Source organism: Plecotus auritus (genome assembly GCF_963455305.1).
Source record: "Plecotus auritus genome assembly, chromosome: 10".
NCBI lineage: Eukaryota > Metazoa > Chordata > Mammalia > Chiroptera > Vespertilionidae > Plecotus > Plecotus auritus.
Window position 1 is genome coordinate 9266261 of NC_137785.1, and position 13256 is coordinate 9279516.

At 44.3% G+C, this 13256-nt stretch overlaps 1 protein-coding gene across 1 annotated transcript in view; it reads right to left on the minus strand.

Annotated features, from left to right (window-relative positions):
• The window catches only part of LOC308236323 (uncharacterized protein), a 52544-nt gene extending 51368 nt beyond the window's left edge, over positions 1-1176 (minus strand). The window contains exon 1 of the mRNA XM_080645886.1: positions 1046-1176. The gene's annotated coding sequence lies outside the window, so the exon portion shown is untranslated. The remainder of the gene's footprint in view (positions 1-1045) is intronic.
• Positions 1177-13256: the final 12080 nt, after the last annotated feature.

A 13256-nucleotide genomic window follows, 5' to 3' on the forward strand; every position in this document is an offset into this window, starting at 1 on the left:
GAGACAGACCAAGACTCACTAATCCACTGGGATGCGGGTCACCTTGCCAGCGGGATGGGCGCTACATACAATGAAGTTCTGTTAGCAAAGGAGAAAGTGTGCGTGTGCGTCAGGCAAACAAGCACCAGGTGGAAGCAGGGCCCGGTGAACAGCGTGCACAGGGACGGACAGCGATGTGCGGCTCTGAGGGCCACGGGTCTGAGTGTCCGGGACTCGGTTCTGCGCTTGTAGCTCAAAAGCGGCCACAAAGGACGAGCGACCCATGGGCGAGGCTGGGTTCGTCTCTCCGCTGCTGTGAGCCAGCCCCTGGACAATGAGCTAAAAACAGGGCTTCTCCTCACTACTTCCTGGGCTCTACCGCCTTCTCTGAGGTTTACATCTAAGCTACACACCCCCCTAAAATAAGGGCACATCGGAAGCGGAACACCCGTACAAGGACGTTCACAGCAGCGCTGTCCGTAACCAGCCCACCTGCCAACAGCACTCGTTCATTCCCGGCCGGGAAACTGCCTTCTGCTCCAGCCGGGGGTTCCGTCCCCGCCCAGCAGCCGAGGTCGGAACCTCAACCCGCCCACCAGCCCCGGGGCCCGGGCGACCACAGCTTCCGCCTCCCGGGACTCTGATCACACGCCCGTTATTATTCCGAATCCTGGGCCAGACGCCCTCACGCGACGGCATCCACGCCGGCCCCCACGTCACTGAGCCCCAGGGAAACCCCGAACCGCAACCTGACTCCGCGATCATTCGAAATGCCACCCGCGTCCCTCACGGAGACCCGCAAAGGCCCTGACAGTCGGGACCCTGTCGTTGACCTCTACCCACCCCGAATCGCCGGATGACCCCAAAGGTACCCCAACCGCAGGCAGGAGCGTCACACCTGCTTCCTCCCAAATACCTTGGCGCTCCTCCCACGCGACCCCCGCCGCGAATTCCACGGGTCCAGCTGAACCCCTTCCACCCTGTGACGTCACGTGCACTGTGAGAGACAAACCTCACAGGAGAAAAATCTTTTTTTATAAACATCAAAGGGCAAGAGCGCACTTACCTGCTTTTCTCCAGCCCACCAGCAGCGTCCAAACGTTACACTCCCGCCAAAGGATTCGACTGCTGGAAACGGCGCTCATTTATGTCGTCAGCGCGTGGCGGCGGGCGAGGACCTGAGGCCTTTGAAGAAACGCGAGCGACTTCCGCATTCCCCTCCCCGGCAATATGGCGGCACCCTGTTGCGGCGCCGCCGCCGCATGGGGGCCGCCATATTGGGAGGCCTGACTGCCGTACGGAAGGCAAAGCTGGAACTTAGGACCCGGTAGCCAGGGATGGCTGGCAGGTGAGAAGCTCCTGAGTTTTATCTCCTTTCCGAGCACTTTGTCTCTTGTATCAAGTGAGTGTATTTTCAGAGACTCAAGCTTGGGGAGGCAAATTGCGTTGGGCGGTCTGAGCAAAGAAGTGATACCACTGCAGCTTTCTTCTCTCTCTTCCGTTTTTGTTTTTGTTTTTTGTTTTTGTTTTTGTTTTTGTTTAGAGAGAGAGAGAGAGAGAGAGAGAGAGAGAGGCAAGGAAAGAAAAACATTGATGTGAGAGGTCCAAAGATGGGTTGCCTCCTATCCGCCCCCACCAGGATTGCCCTCACAGGAATCCAAACCGCAACTTCCCTGGTGCTCTGGACACTGCCCCAACCGAGCAACCCCATCCAGGTCATGACTGCAGGTTTTATTTTACAGTTTGTACAACATTTTTCTAAAATAAATAAATAAATAAATAAATAGCCGCACATGTAGCCCTGGCCGGTTTTTGCTCAATGATTGGAGCGTGGGCCTGGAGACCAAAGGGTCATGGGGCTCTATTCCTGGTCAAGGGCACCTGGGTGGCAGGTTCCAAGCTAGGGGCGTGTGGGAGGCAACCAATGGATGTGTCTCTCACGTGGACGTTTCTCTGCCCCTCCTCCCTCCCTCCACTCTCTTAAGAAATCATTGGATGAGGATTTTATTTTTTTTAAATATATTTCATTGATTTTTTACGGAGAGGAAGGGAGAGGGATAGAGAGTTAGAAACATGGATGACAGAGAAACATCAATCAGCTGCCTCCTGCACACCTCCTACTGGGGATGTGCCCGCTACCAAGGTACATGCCCTTGACCAGAATGGAACCTGGGACCTTTCAGTCCGCAGGCCGACGCTCTATCCACTGAGCCAAACTGGTTAGGGCTTGGGTGAGGATTTTAAAAAACCACAAAATATCCTTGGGTGAGGATTTAAAAACACGCAATCAATCAATCAATGTTTCCAAACAGCAGAGAATAAAATCCTCTAAAGAGAAAAGGTCTGGCCGAAACCGGTTTGGCTCAGTGGATAGAGCATCGGCCTGCGGACTGAAGGGTCCCGGGTTCGATTCCGGTCAAGGGCATGTACCTTGGTTGCGAGCACATCTCCAGTGGGAGGTGTGCAGGAGGCAGCTGATCGGTGTTTCTCTCTCATCGATGTTTCTAACTCTCTATTCCTCTCCCTTCCTCTCTGTAAAAAATCAATAAAATATATTAAAAAAAAAAAGAGAGAGAGAAAAGGTCTGGTATATAAAATTATCCGGTAAATGCAAACCAATGAGAAGCTTGTGGTGGGAAGTTTCTTGCAGGAAGTGATTTTTAAGAACTGAAACATATTTCAAGATTATGTGAGAATATATAACTTTTAAAAATATATATTTTTATTTATTTCAGAAAGGAAGGAGAGGGAAAGATAGAAACATCCATCATGAGAGAGAATCATTGCTCTCGGCTGCCTCCTGCATGCCCCCCACCGGGGATTGAGCCCGCAACCTGGGCATGTGCCCTTGACTGGAATCGAATGAACCTGGGACCCTTCAGTCCGCAGGCCAGTGCTCTAGCCACTAAGCCAAACCGGGGAGGGCTAGACCTATTTTTAATAAACTTTTTATTTTGGCAAAGTTTTATATTTATATAAAATTCACAAGGTACTTCTTCAAAGAGTTCCCATATAACTCCATTTGTCTTCCCATCATGTGAACATTTAATATAACCATGCTACATTTGTCAAATTGAGAAATTAGCTGGTATAATATACAAACAAATTATAGATTCTACTTGGATTTCACAAGTTTTCCCACTTCAATCCCTTATCTGTCTCAAGATTCCACCCAAAATACAATATTGCATTTTGACATCATTTCCTTAATTATCCCTGTTCTGTGACCATTTTTCAGTCTTTCTCATTTATGACCTCAATTATTTTGAGAATTACTAACCAGGTATTTTGGAAACCCATCTTTTTTCTTTTTCTTTCTTTTTTTTTTTATATATATATTTTATTGATATTTTACAGAGAGGAAGGGAGAAGGATAGAGAGCTAGAAACATCGATGAGAGAGAAACATCGATCAGCTGCCTCCTGCACACCCCCTACTGGGGATGTGCCCGCAACCAAGGTACGTGCCCTTGACCGGAATCGAACCCGGGACCCTTCAGTCCGCAGGCCGACGCTCTATCCACTGAGCCAAACCGGTTTTGGCACTAACCAGGTATTTTGTATATTCATTCATCCTTTGGATTGGTCTAAGGTTCCCTCACTAAACAGGAGGTATGCATTTTGGAATTGATGTCTCTTTCTCATACCATATTCAGAGGTAGAAAATATCAAAATGACTTAACATTGATCTCCTGATAAAGGTAATATTTGTCAGGTTGGAAATAGGAAAAAATCTGACTAAAAAGAACCATCATACAGGACTGCTATCAACATATTTCAACACTTGTATGTTGTATGGGTATTGATAATATTTGTGAAAGGATGAACATATATGTAAGTGGAGCAGAATAGAGATCCAACAAAGAAAAACTAACATACATCAAACATACTCAACTGTTTGACAAAGGTGCAAAGGCTATTCAATGGAGGAAGGATACACTTTCCAACAAATGATGCTGGAACACTTAGAGGTCCATAGGCATGAGTAAGGTAAATAAATACTTGGGAGTCTGAACAGATTCATCAAGCAAGTTTTATCTCATTAAAGACTGGTACCAAGAACATAGAATTCTTAAAAGTCGGCAATTTTTAAAATGAGCAAAGACCTTGAACAGACATTCTTTTAAAATAAGCAGATGGGCCCTAACCGGTTTGGTTCAGTGGATAGAGCGTCGGCCTGCGGACTCAAGGGTTCAAGGGTCCCAGGTTCGATTCCTGTTAAGGGCATGTACTTTGGTTGCAGGCACATCCCCAGTTGGGGGGGGGGGGTGCAGGAGGCAGCTGATTGGTTTCTCTCTCATCGATGTTTCTAACTCTCCCTCTCCCTTCCTCTCTGTAAAAAATCAATTTTATTTATATATATATATATATTAAAAAGAAAAAGCAGATGGGACTCAGCCAGTATGGTTCAGTCATTGAGCATTGACCTATGAACCAGGAAGTCAACAGTTCAATTTCTGGTCAGGGGACATGCCCGGATTGCGGGCTGGGTCCCCAATGTGGGGTATGCAGGAGGCAGCCTATCAATGATTCTCTCTCATCATTGATGTTTCTAACTCTCTCTCCTTCTCTGAAATCAATAAAAGTATATATTTTTAAAACCAGATGGGAGCCCGGCTGGTGTAGCTCAGTGGTTGAGCATCCACCTATGAACCAGGAGGTCACAGTTCAATTCCCAGTCAGGGTACATGCCCAGGTTTCAGGCTCAATCCCAAATAGGGGGCTTACAGGAGGCAGCTGATCAATGATTCCCATCACTGATGTTTCTATATCTCTATCTCCATTCCTCATTAAGATCAATAAAAAAAATATATTTTTGCCCTAACCGGTTTGGATCAGTGGATAGAGCATTAGCCTGTGGACTGAAGGGTCCCAGATTCGATTCCAGTCAAGGGCATGAACCTAGATTGCGGCACATCCCCAGTAGGGGGTGTGCAGGAGGCAGATGATCGATATTTCTAACTCTCTATCCCTCTCCCTCTCTGTAAAAAAATCAATAAAATATGTATTTTTAAATATATATATGTATATATATACTTTTTTAAAAAAAAAAAAGCAGATGGGAATTAAGCATAAGAAAAGATGGTCAACATAATTCGTTATTAGGAAATTATAGTTTAGCACTGCGATGTGATATAAGTACCCAGACATTCGAATGGCTAAAATTAAAAAACAAAAAATATGAAATGCTGGTGATACAATAAAGAAACAGGAACTTTTATTTGTCAGAGAAATTGCAAAAAAGTACAGCCATGTTAGAAGATAAGCAGACTTTTGAATGTATGTTCATACAAGATTTCAGTTTTTAGAAAGGCAATCTAAATTTTTTTTAATGAAATGGACTTACTAGTGAGAAGAATTTTAAGAAATTGTTGTGTTTACTTGTGTCCGATAAACATGAAAGCAAATATCCAACAGTAAACTTTGTGGTAAGAATTTTTTTTAAAAAAAATGCGATCTTTACTCATTTACATAACACTTGATCAGGTGAACTACTCTGATTTGTGAGAACATTGAGAAGAGTAGATGTAGGAGACAAAAAAAAAATATTTTTGAGAGAAAGGGTAAGAGGAAGGGAGACTTCAGTTTGTTCCATTTATTGGTATGTGCCCTGACCAAGGATTGAACCCCCAACTTTGGCATATTGGGACAATGCTCTATTTGAGATGCTCGGCCAGGACAAGACAAAAAAATTTTTGTAGGAGTTTACTTGATCCAAACTGACAACCAGGGGTCCTCAAACTAAGGCCCGCGGGCCACATGCGGCCCGCCGAGGACATTTATCTGGCCCGCCAGGTGCCACTGCCTGTCCTGCTTAGCAGCCGACTCGTCCCGTGCCCGCAGTGTGCATAGGAATTTGTTCATAGTTTTTTTTTTTTAAACTATAGTCCGGCCCTCCAACGGTCTGAGGGACAGTGAACTGGCCCTCTGTTTAAAAAGTTTGAGGACCCCTGATTAGTCTATGCCATGGAGCAAGATCCCAAATGGTCTAGGAGACAGCATTTTAATAGGAACCTTGATAAGGGACTTGGACTTGAACAACTACAGATGTTTCCAACATCCAAACGCTGAGCTTCAAAACACCCATTAGCCTGGGACTATGGGTCTCAGAACTTCCAGACTCCTTTGTTCTCAAACCCGGAGACACTCTGTACTCCCCAAACAGTAACCTCACATTCAATCAGAAATTCTCCACAGACACTGTTGTCCAATGATATTCCTCCCTGCTTAGATTAATTTAGATTTAGATTAAATAGCTAACCTAGATGGCAAGAATGGCTCATTGGTTCACACTTTCCAGTTTTCCTTCCCCAAGCCTAGCAGGGTTGACATGGAGACCTTAAGCCCTGAGTATCAGACCTTCAGTTATCAATATCTTCAGACTAAGATTTAACCCAAAAACCCCACACTGATGCTCAGATTCTTCAGTGACTGAATTAAAATAAAACTCCCAAACATCAACATTCACACGCATGCCTTCTTCACGGACCTCACAGGCCCCTCACTCGGGATTCACATAGAATCAGGCTCACCGGACCTTAAGCCTCTGGAGACTCCACCCACAGCTGCTAAAGGCACTAAACTATTTCCAATTTGGTGCTCTCTCCCCCAGTACTTCTTTGGCTATTGCTAGGGACACCAAAGGGCCAGGAGACGTGGGTGTCCAGGGCTCTGGGTCATTTCTGGAAGTCTGAGTTCTGACCTCCCACAGGTTCTAGGTCCTCATCCAGCAAAATCTGAAGTTTCTGGGAGTGGCCATAACTGTTGGTACGCCTCTGCCCAGTGGGAGGAAAGAAAGATGTCTTATGACCATGCCAGTGCCTTCCTCTCTGCAAGACATGGTCTCAAGTGCAGAGCTACTACTTAAGTTTTTAGAGGCTGGAACCTCTCGAAGGCCAACTAGGCATGGGATGCACTGTATTCATCAGTTTCATCAGAACACAAAGTTTATGTGGGCCGCAAAAAAGCAAAAGCTTCAAATTTCATAGAAACATAGGTTTATTTCAATAGAGACATGCTGAATACAAAGGGCTGAAATAAATGACTCATCGTTAACATAAAATAATAGAACGTGTTAATAAAAATTAGTATTTTTTCTTGAACATTGAATAACCGCACAAATTAATAAGCGTGCCCTGACGGGTTTGGCTCAGTGGATAGAGCGTTGGCCTGCGGACTGAAGAGTCCCGGGTTCGATTCCGGTCAAGAGCATGTACCTTGGTTGCGGGCACATCCCCAGTGGGGAGTGTGCAGGAGGCAGCTGATTGATGTTTCTCTCTCATCGATGTTTCTGACTCTCTATCCCTCTCCCTTCCTCTCTGTAAAAAATCAATAAAATATATTTAAAAAAAAATAAGCGTAACACAAATAAACCTATTTTTCTTGTTCTCTGAAAGCAAAATATTTCCTGTTGGCACACCAAACAAGTCAGTACAAGACTAATGACGTGAAACCAAGATGGCGGCATAGGTAAACACCTAAACTGCTGCCTCGCACAACAATTTCAAAACTACAACTAAAAGACAAAATGGACATCATCCAGAACCACAGGAAGGCTGGCTGAGTGGAAATTCTACAACTAGAAGGAAAGAGAAAAGCACACTGAGACTCAGGAGCTGTAGGAGGCAGAGGTACTGAGACGTGCGCACGCAGAGAGGACTGGCAACTGAGTGCGCGGCTGGCTTTCTCAAGCAGGAGGGAGACAAAAGCTCCCAACTGTACTGAACTCCAGTTCCTGGTGAGACTCTGGGGACCCAGACTCATTCGGGGTGAAACTGGACTGTCAGGAAAGAGAAAAGCACACTGAGACTCAGAGGAACTGCCGAATGCAGAGGTACCAAGGCGCACCCGTGGAGAGGGCGGGCAACTGAGTACGCGGCTGGCTTTCTCAAGCGGGAGGAAGACAAAAGCTCCTGACTGCTCTGAACTCCAGTTCCGGGCAAGACTCTGGGGACCCAGACTCATTCAGGGAGAAACTGGACTGTCTGGCAGTGGGCGGAACTCGAGGGCGGCTTTCTCTCAGAGGTGCTTGCAGCGATTACCACGGGACACTGAGACACAGGGGCCTAGTAGGGCAGGGCTAACAGGAAACCAATGCTGTCTGCTCCGCCCTGAGACTCCGCCCCATCCACGCTGAGCACAGAGGCTTTTGCAAGTCTTGTCTCATAAGGGTGTCTCCAGCACAGAAGTTCTCCCAGCATAGACACAGCTGATCCTCAATTCCTCCCAGTGATACCAACAACAATCAAGGCTTAACTACAACAAGACTGTGCTCACAGCCCACAAAGGAGTGCACCAAGAGTGTCCACCTCAGGTAACTGGGGAGGCTGAGCCACTGGGCCCTATAGGACACCTAGCACACAAAGCCACTCTATCAACTCAGGGAGGCAGCCAAAATGCGGAGACAAAGAAACAGATCACAAATGAAAGAAATGGAGGAAAGCAAATGACTGAATATAGAGTTCAAAACCACGGTTATAAGGTTTTTCAAGAATTTTCTAGAAAAGGCCAATAAATTTAACAAGTCCCTCAAGGATATGAAAAAGGACCAACTAGAAATTAAGCATACACTGACTGAAATAAAAAATAATATACAGAGGTCTAACAGCAGACTAGAGGAATGCAAGAATCAAGTAAAAGATTTGAAATACAAAGAAGTAAAAACACCCAACTGGAAAAACAAAAAGAAAAAAGAATCCAAAAATGTGAAGATAGTGTAAGGAGCCTTTGGGAAAACTTCAAGCGTACCAAAATCCAAATTATGGGGGTGCAAGAAGAAGAGAGAGAGCAAGATACTGAAAACCTATTTGAAGAAATAATGACAGAAAATTTCCCCCACTGGTGAAAGAAATAGACTTACAAGTCCAGGAAGCACACAGAACCCCAAACAAAAGGAATCCAAAGAAGACCACACCAAGACACATCATAATTAAAATGCCAAGAGCAAAAGACAAAGAGAGAATATTAAAAGCAGCAAGAGAAAAACAGTTACCTACAAGGGAGCACCCATACGATTGTCAGCTGATTTCTCAACAGAAACTATTCAGGCCAGACGGGAGTGGCAAGAAATATTCAAAGTGATGAATAGCAAGAACCTACAACCAAGATTACTCTACCCAGCAAAGCTATCATTCAGAATTGAAGGTCAGATAAAGAGCTTCACAGATAAGAAAAAGCTAAAGGAGTTCATCACCACCAAACCAGTATTATATGAAATGCTGAAAGGTATTCTTTAAGAAGAGGAAGAAGAAAAAGGTAAAGATAAAAATTATGAACAACAAATACATATCTATCAACAAGTGAATCTAAAAATCAAGTGAATAAAAAAATCTGATGAACAGAATAAACTGGTGAATATAATAGAATCAGGGGCATACAAAGGGAGTGGACTGACAATTCTCGGGGGGAAAGGGGTGTGGGGGGTGCGGGAAGAGACTGGACAAAAATTGTATACCTATGGACGACGACAGTGCGGGGGGTAAGGGCAGAGGGTGCGGTGGGAACCGGGTGGAGGGGAGCTATGGGAGAAAAAAGAGGAACAATTGTAATAATCTGAACAATAAAGATTTATTAAATTTTTTAAAAAAGACTAATGATGTGGCAATCGGCTGCTAAAATATTTGCTGCTAGTATTAGTGGATAGAAATGGTGCACCTGCACGTAAGGTGCATAAGGGAAGTGAATTCAACATGATTATAATAATTAGTCATTAGCGAACATTGTAGTTTGTTATTAATAATTATGTATAACAGGATATTGTAAAAATTGAGTGAAATTTTTATTAAAACGTTTCTTATATATTGTTATATCGGCTGGGCCACAAAAATTTTCATTGTGGACATGTGGCCCGCAGGCCATGAGTTTGACATGCTTGCCCTAGAGCAGTGGTCAGCAAACTGGCTTGCGAGCCACATATGGCTCTTTGGCCCCTTGAGTGTGGCTCTTCCACAAAATACCACATGCAGGCGTGCACGTACAGTGCGATTGAAACTTCGTGGCCCTTGTGCAGAAGTTGGTTTTCGGCTCTCAAAAGAAATTTCAATTGTTGTACTGTTGATATTTGGCTCTGTTGACTAATGAGTTTGCCGACCACTGCCCTAGAGAGCTTGGGGCTGGATCTTAGGTTGAATTCACTAGAAGCATGTTTGGAAAAACCTGTAGTTCCATCTTGTGCCTCTCCTGTTCTCTCAGTACTGCTACCGTCACAACACGCCTGGTCACCAGGAGAGTGTGTGCATTAAATACGGGAGTTCCCTGAACCAGGAATTCTACACTCCAACTGATATCCAACATATTAGCTCAATTCGGACACAATAGTGTCAGTTGCCACAGGTTAAGAGCTCAGTACCACAAACTGCTCCCTCACCATTTCACATGCTAATCATATCTAGTAGCTCCCCAGGTTATCTACAACTTCTGACTTGGCTTCAAATGAAGGTTCCACAAACTCTCAGGGAAAAATGTACTGACATTTACAACTTTACTAAAGAATATCTTGGCTCAGTGGATAGAGTGTCGGCCTGCGACTGAAAGGTCCCGGGTTCAATTCCTGGTCAGGGCACAAGCCCGGGTTTCGGGCTCGATCCCCAGTGTGGGGTGTGCAGGAGGCAGCCGATCAGTGACTCTCTCTCATCATTGATGTTTCTCTCTCTCCCTCTCCTTTTCTCTCTGTAATCAATAGAAAACATATACTTAAAAAAAAGAATATCTTTAAGTTACAGATGAACAACCAGATGAAGAGGTATACAGTGTGAGGTCTGAAAGGGTCTGAAGCACAGGCGCTTCTATCCCTATGAAGTTAGGGTGCATCACACTCTTCATACTTGGATGTCTTCACATACCTAGAAGTTTTCCAAACCCCCTCCTATAGGGATTTTCATGGAGGCTTTCTTAAGTAGGCATGATTGATCATTAACTCCATTTGCAGACCCTCACCCCTCTCTGGATGTGTGGGGTGGAGATGAAATTTCCAACCAGAGTAGCTTCAATGAAACAAAAGTCTATTATCACTTGTGAATTACAAGGGTTTCAGGAGCTCCATGCCAGGAACACATATGTGTGTATGTATTTTCTACACCAGACAAGGTCAAATAGACAATCTCAAAGGAGTACTGCTAAATGTCTCCATTTTTCTAATCTATGTATATAAAAGGCTAATATGCAGTGTCCCCTCGGGAGTTCAACCGGGAGTTTGTTTGCTCGCTACTATGTGTGCTGATGACCAGGGGGCAGCGTGGAACTAAGGAAAGCCCCAGCCGGTAGCCAGCAACCGGGGAGGGGAGGCCCTGGCCAGTAGCCAGAAGGCCCCAATTGGCCCTGATCACTGGCCAGGCCTAAGGACCCTACCTGTGCATGAATTTCATGCACAGGGCCTCTAGTATTCTATAAATGACAAAAGTATTGATACAAAGAGTACTGTGATTCCAAAAGTTAGGGTTGTGAAAAGGATGTGATGATGAAGGGATATTGTGAAAAAAATTCTGAATTTCTACTATGGTATTGGTTAAAAGAATGTATATCCTATATAATCCTATATAATAAAAGGCTAATATGCAAATTGTCCCCTTGGGAGTTCAACCAACCGGGAGACCAGGAGATTGATCGCTCGCTATGATGTGCGCTGACCACCAGGGGGCAGTGTGGAACATGGTGGGCAACCAGCAGCAGCAGCGGGGCACTAAGGGAGCGAGGGAAGGAGGAGGTGGAGAGGTGGGGAACCTAATTGGCCCTGATTGCTGGCCAGGCTTAGGGACCTTACCTGTGCACAAATTTCATGCATTGGGCCTCTAGTATGTGATAAAGTTTCTCAAAACTATATATACCCTTAGCCAGTTTGGCTCATTGGATAGAGCATCAGCCCCCAGACTTAAGGGTCCTGGGTTCAATTCCAGTCAATGGCCTGTACCCTGGTTCCAGGCTGGATCCCTGGCCCTGGATGGAGCACATGCATGTCTCCCTCACATTGATGTTTCTCTCTTTCTGTCTCTCCCTCTGCCTTCCACTCCCTAAAAATCAATGGGAAAATATCCTCAGGTGAGGATTAACAACAAAAAATAATAATAAAATTTCTAACAAAACAAAAAATCTATATATAAAAACAAACAGAAATTAGTGCAGGTTTAAAGTGGAGATACAAATAAATCCTGTAGTTAACTGCACTGTAACATTTTCACTTTAGTTGATAATGAACTGTGACTATGTAAGGTTTTACCTTTGGGAATAGATAGGTACATGAAGGGAGTTTAGACAATCTCTAGAAAATTGCAGTTTTTCAAATGGGACTACACTAAAATAAAAAGCTTCTGCACAGCAAAAGAAACCATCAACAAAACGAAAAGGGAACCCATTGTATGGGAAAACATATTTAGCAATGATACATCTGATAAAGGGTTAATATCCAAAATATATAAGCAACTCATACAACTTAACAAAAGAAAGACAAACAATCCAATTTAAAAATGGACAAAGGGCCCTAACCGGTTAGGCTCAGTGGATAGAGCGTTGGCCTGCGGAATCAAGGGTCCCAGGTTTGATTCTGGTCAAGGGCATGTACCTTGGTTTCCGGCACATACCCAGTAGGGAGTGTGCAGGAGGCAGCTGATCGATGTTTCTAAGTCTCTATCCCTCTCCCTTCCTCTCTGTAAAAAATCAATAAAATATATATATTTTTAAAAATGGACAAAGGACCTAAATAGACACTTCTCCAAAGTGGACATATAGACGGCCAAGAGACATATGAAAATATGCTCAAAGTCACTGATCATCAGAGAGATGCAAATAAAAATGACAATGAAGTATCTCCTCATACCTGCCAGAATGGCTACCATCAACAAATCAACAAATGACAAGTGCTGGTGAGGATGTGGAGAAAAGGGAACCCTAGTACACTGCTGGTGGGAATGCAGACTGGTGCAGATATTATGGAAAATAGTATGGAGTTTCTTCCAAAAATTAAGTATGGAACTGCCATTTGATCCAGTGATGCCACTTTTAGGAATATATCCTAAGAAACCCGAAATACCAATCAGAAAGAATGTATGTACCCCTATGTTCATACCAGCACAATTTACAATAGCTAAGATATAGAAACAGCCCAAATGCCTATCAGAGGATGAGTGGATAAAAAAATCTGTGGTATATTTATACCATGGAATACTATGCAGCAATAAAAAGAACAATCTCTTACCCTTTGAGACAGCATGGAGGGACCTGGAGAGCATCATGCTAAGTAAAAAAAGCCAGTCAGAGGAAGACAAATATCACATGACCTCACTCATA